The 6182-nt window shown below is 37.2% G+C and overlaps 1 non-coding gene across 1 annotated transcript; it reads right to left on the bottom strand.

Moving 5' to 3' along the window:
• Positions 1-5580: 5580 nt before the first annotated feature.
• On the bottom strand, positions 5581-5721 carry LOC127151869 (U4 spliceosomal RNA). Its single transcript, XR_007824971.1, has one exon. It is a non-coding gene; the product is annotated as a U4 spliceosomal RNA (small nuclear RNA).
• Between the last annotated feature and the right edge of the window lie 461 nt (positions 5722-6182).

Raw genomic sequence — 6182 nt, 5'->3', positions numbered from 1 at the left:
ACAGAATCTGAATTATCTCTATATTTAAGTTTTCATAATTGATTCTGCTATTTTCTACAGAAATAAAGATCACTTAACTATTTTATGTTTTCTGAAGACATAGCATGATAAACAAACCAAACATTTTGTCCTTTGTAGCTTGAAAAACATGCATTCATCACACTGAACTGTGGTTGTATGCAAAACGCTAAAAAAGGCCATACAGTAGAGGAACTTTAACTGATTTTCATTATCCCTTCAAAATCCTGACTGTCGTATATTTTACACCACCAGAGGTCTCTGTTTTGACGTGGAAAAAGTCCAGTCTGAAAGGTTATGCACAATGAATGAATGACAAGGTTTTATTATAACTAAACAGACTTCAAACACAGTTGCAGCTTTTCTCTGTGTTCACACAATAACGAATGAATCACACCGTGCTGCTTCTATTATATTCTGTTCCGTTTCCGTGCTGTTCAATGTTGTGTTGTCCACATCAAGGATCAGGTGGAAATAAAGCAACAGCACATCTTTATCACTCTGTGACCTTCTCCTGAGGAGGACATCTCTGTCTCAACTGTTTCAATGTGGAAATACGGACAGAAAACATCTATCCATTGCCTACTGCTTATTTACTCATCACATCTTTTGTAATTCACATATTCCATTCATATATGTATGAGTGTTATGATGTTATGTACTGACTGCTTTTAGTACGGTTTTAATCATACTTAATAATAGTGTTTCACCACTTCACATTGTAATATAACACTCGAGTGAGATAAAGGTAAATACATTTAGGTTGATGTCCATAATTGATGTCCAATTAAAAAAATAAATAAAAATACAAATCATAATTCTTATGAAGGTTATGTTACACATAAAGGATATTGATTGTCCTAAGACAATCCTGTAATGACATCTGACCATATTTCAACTTGATATAATATGTGTCTAAAGTGTTTTATCACGTAACCTCCTGAAGACACCTTTATTTATTGCTGAAGGGCAAATGGTGTAAGGTGACAATTGCATATTGATGCTTGCATTTACGTTTACTTGGCTATTCAACATCATCAACATGGTGCAAACAAATGTCTGGTTCCACACAATACACTGCTCAACCTTGGATCAGTTGTGTCCACTATTACCATCACATTCGTGTTTGAGTACAAATACTGACTTGAATGAATGAATGAATAAACAAGTAAATAAATGAACAGTGGGGGGTCCACACACTTAGTATACTCATTTATATACTTAAAAAAAGTTATATAAAATAAAATTCACTATATTAAAATAAACTTAAACTTTTATAGATATTTAAGAAATGCTGCTCTACTAATAGACCCACTATTGAAAACATGTGAACAATCAACTAAATATATTTATACAGTGTTTTGAATGTTATAAAATGATAAAAACTGCAATAAGATTATTGTTATAAGTAAAAAATTTAAAGAAAGAAATGGCACAGACAGTCTCATAGGATGATGATCACAGATGAACATTTAGCTTTTACAGGGACTGTATGAGCAAAAGAAGAAAACATTCCTAGACCTTTTTAAATAAAAGAATTGTGGTATTGTATTACAATTTTACATACTTACTAAGCTTAAAACTTCCTTTACACTTCAAAAAGAGCTTTATTAAAATTAAGCTGCAAACATCTTACAGGATATGCAGTTTTATCAAACATATTCACCCAAATATGCACATGCTGTTTGTTATCATCCATGTGATTTACTTTCTTCTGTGGAACACAATAGAAGTTTAGCAGAATGTTCAAGCTGCTCTTTTCCATATAATGACTGTGAATGGTGACCATAGCACACAAATCATGTGGGCTAATTCCATGTATTCTGTCAGTCCCAAAACTCTTTATTTTTGTGTCAAACAGATCAGCTCTGAGCAGGGGTGGACTGGCCGTCCAGGGCACCTGGAGAATTCCTGGTGGCCTGGCAGCCAATTTGGCCTACTGCCCTCCATTTATTTATTTAATTATTTATTTATTTTTGTAATATTGTTGTTGTTGTCTGCCGATTATATTAAAGTAATTGTTTCGGAATTCACCATTCAATAATAAAACCCCATTGAATCATGAATCGGATAGTCTTGACTGGCAACGCGTTTTGCGCTCTGTGCATCCGCGCTTCCGCCAAAGGATGCAACACTAGAGAGAGCGGAGTGGAAGTGCCCAGGTGGAGCAGAGAGAAAAAAAAACTGTCCAGTTCAGGACTTCTTGTGCAGGTCAGTGACATCTGTAAGTCGACTATTGTAGCTTTGTCTTTGTTTACTTAGTTAAGCATAACTGATAGCAGATGTTAGCAGTAGCAGTCAATTACTACAAATATAACAAAATGACATAATTGTAATTGTAAAGAGTAGGAATTTTTATCCGACAAATATTCACATCAGTTTACGATTAAGAGGGAGCTAAGGCAGACAACAACATCGTGAAAATTAACCACGGTTTTACTAAAAATAAAACCAAAAATCATGGTCACTATAGTTAAACCATGGTTACCACAAATTAACAGTGGTTTTGATACACTATATATTTTCACCATGGTATTTGTAGTAAAACTCTGGTTATACATAATCTGCCAAAATAAAAAAAATAAAAAATAAATAAAAAACATAGTTACTATATTTTTACCATAGGCCTAACAATACCATGATTAATTTTCCTTAGGACAAAACATGACCCATGATAATGCAAAAACATGTTCAGTTTTAAGATTTTTCTGTAAAGATATATTCAAGATATAGCAAGCTTTAGGCAAGCTAAAACAATAACAGATGGTCCTAATGTAATACTTAGGACCTTTGCAACCTTTTGGACTTTTTTGTCCTTTTCAGTCTTGTTGTTTTGTGATCATTTTGCCTGTGTTATTGGCATCTGTATACATTTTGGCAACTGTAAAGCAGGGCTTTAAAAGTATATATATATATTTTTTTTTATATATATATTATATATATATATATTTTTATTTTTTTCCAGATTTGGCCAATAAAACAAATACTCGCTTTATTCCTGTTTTCTGCTTCTGCAAATTATAGAGCCAACTGCATAAATAATGCAGCTATAGTTGTGTGGGTGTGTTGGTATGGATGTCAGAGTGTGATTTGTATGTGTGTCATAAAGAAATTGTGTGTGTGCGTGTGCATTCTTGTAATATTTGAGAGAGAAAAACTACTGCACATCAGAAATCCAACCACTGTGTGCACCAGCAGAGTTTTGCTGGCATCTTATGGGGGAAATATGGTACTGCGTCCAAACAAAATATTCCTGAAAGCTAATTTTTTGAGATATCAACCTCAAATTTGAAACACGACTTGTTTAGATTTATGGCTTTGATTTTCTAGCAGATTTAGTGTTTAACATATTTCACTTATTTCACTTTTTTTTACTTTAACAATAATCTGCCATGGAGTCTTCTTTAAAATGAGACCAAACTTAACTCTGTGCTCCCAAGCTTAAAACTGATATGCACTAGGTACAAAAAATTGTTACTCTCAGCACCCTTTGGACAAAAATGTCCCCACTGAACCCATTAAAACTGCTATTTTTAATCGCAGTGCCATTTAACTGTAAAATGATGAAATTTTTGTTATGAGGCTTTAATTCTGTTGGCAAGGCTTTAAAATTTTATTTTTTCCAAGATCGTGCCATTTTTTGGGTTTGGCCTATAAAGCAAATACTGGCTTTATTCCTGTTTTTTTGCTTCTGCATATTATAGAGCCAATTGGATAAATATTGCAGCTATAATTGTGTGGGTGTGTAATGTCAGAGTGTGGTTTGTATGTATGTCATAAAAAATTGTGTGTGTGTGCGTTCTTGTTACTTTTAAGAGAGAAAAACTCTACTGCAAATCACAAATCCAACCACTGTGTGCACCAGCGGAGTTATGGGGACAATTTGACACTGCGCCTAAACTAAATCTTACTGAAAGCTCATTTTTGGAGCTATCAACCTCATAAACTTTCCAAATCCCAGTGCTGACAAAGGCACTTTTTAAGTGACCATTCTAGAATTAGATTTGGAAGTTGAGAAAGTGAGGACTGGTTTCACAGACAAGGCTTAGATTAAGACTGGATTATAGTTCAATTAGGTCATTAAAGTAATTTTTATAAACATGCCTTATAAAAGTTGTTACTGGTGTGCATCTTGGCACTGACTTATTTTAAGATCAACCACTGCAAGTTTCTTTCAGTTGAAACAGCTCAAACTTGCATTTTAGTGTGGGACTTGGCTTAAACCTTGTCTGTAAAATCAGGAGTAAACATCTCAATATTACTTCCAATTCTAATTCTGGTCTGGTCACTCAAAACAAGCCTTTGTCAGAAGTGGGATTTGAACGGACGCCTCCGCTCAGAGAGCAGAAACCTCGACATTTGAGAAGGTTGAAATTCCTTGAGTCTGGCGCATTAAGACCTCTCAGCCATTCTGACAGTCTGGTACAAGGTTGTGAAGGACAACTCTATCACTATACTTGGTCAGATGGCAAAATTAAGGATGCAAACTACAAATAAAACTTTTGCTGTCTTAAGTATACTTTCAAATCTAATTCTAGAACGGCCAATCTAAAGAGCCATTGTCAGAAGTGGGATTTGAACCCACGCCTCCACTCGGACACCAGAAACCTCAACAAGGAGGACGCTTGCATAACAGCCTGCGGACAATTCTATCAATGGAGTTGGTCAGATGGCAAACTAAAGGAGGCAAACTGTAACTTTTAGGGCCGGTTTCACAGACAGGGCTTAGATTATGCCAGGATTAGGCCATAGTTCAATTAGGACATGAAAGTATTTTTTATAAACATGCCTTAAACCTTGTCTGTAAAACCGGTGTTAATGTCTCCACATTACTTCCAATTCTAATTCTAGCCTGGTCACTCAAAACAAGCCTTTGTCAGAAGTGGGATTTGAAGAGATTCTGTGTGTATAACTGACTTGTGCATGGATTAACTGGCTCTTGCCATTAATATAGCCATAAATGCTGGAATGGCGTTAAGAGGGAAACAAATTGCACTTTTTGTGTGTCTTCCTCGTCTGGCGCGCCCAGTTCAGTTCGTCGAGCGCTCTAATAGCGAGCTAATGATCGGAATCAGGCGCGTTAAATAAAAGCACCACACAAGGTGAAGAGGTGGCCGAGTGGTTAGGGCGATGGGCTGCTAATCCATTGTGCTCTGCACGAGTGGGTTTGAATCCCACCCTCGTTGTTTTGGTCTTGGAGTCCCACCCACTCAGTCCTGGAGGGCGGTTGTCCTATAGAGTTCAGCTCCAACTTTAATCAAACACACCTGAACCAGCTAATCAAGGTCTCAATAGGTGAAACTTGAAACTTCCAGGCAGGTGTGTTGAGGCAAATTCTGCTTGACACCGGCTAGGATCAAGTTTAACCCTTTACGATGGGTCACGGTAAGATTTGGTCGCGCTGTAGTTTAATGACTGCTGTAGCAAAGTCTCACCTGTCTGCAATCATCTGCAGACACCCTTTGAGCAAGGGCCAACAACCAGCTCCACAAGATGAGCTCAACTTGTGACAAAGACTAAAAATTAAAAATTCACAGTTACCTTTTTCAACCAGAATGTAAGCCTCCAGACAGACTGGCAAAAATTGCCAAGGCTGACTGTATTTCAAGTCATCCCGGTGGGGTATTGGGTAAAGTTTTCAATCAGCAATGATTGCGCCTCGGATGAACCTCATAAGCTACGATATTGCCTCTGCGAAAGAATGCCGCTGACGGGTGCGACCTCTCACGTGCTCCTATGTGGACGTGAACCGACAAGGTGGTAACAAGCTTCAAACTGCCGCGCAATCAGCCTCCTGGCACGTGTGGCTCCACGGTGTGTCTACGGCCTAAGGCCACTGACGTATTTTAAGATCAATTCAAGTTTCTTTCAGTTGAAACAGCTCAAACTTGCATTTTAGTGTGGGACTAGTCTTAAGCCTTGTCTGTAAAACCAGTGTTAATGTCTCCACATTACTTCCAATTCTAATTCTAGTCTGGTCACTCAAAACAAACATTTGCCAGAAGTGAGATTTGAACCCACACCTCCACTCAGAGACCAGAAACCTCAACAACTGAGAAGGTGAAAACTCCTTGAGTCTGGCACCTTAGACCTCTCTACCATTCTGACACTCTGGTACAAGGTTGTGAAGTACAATTCTATCACTATACTTGGTCAGATGGCAA

The sequence above is a fragment of the Labeo rohita genome, chromosome 20 (assembly GCF_022985175.1).
Source record: "Labeo rohita strain BAU-BD-2019 chromosome 20, IGBB_LRoh.1.0, whole genome shotgun sequence".
Classification (NCBI taxonomy): domain Eukaryota; kingdom Metazoa; phylum Chordata; class Actinopteri; order Cypriniformes; family Cyprinidae; genus Labeo; species Labeo rohita.
The sequence above is the reverse complement of the archived record's forward strand: the minus strand, read 5'-3'. Positions and strand labels throughout refer to the sequence as shown.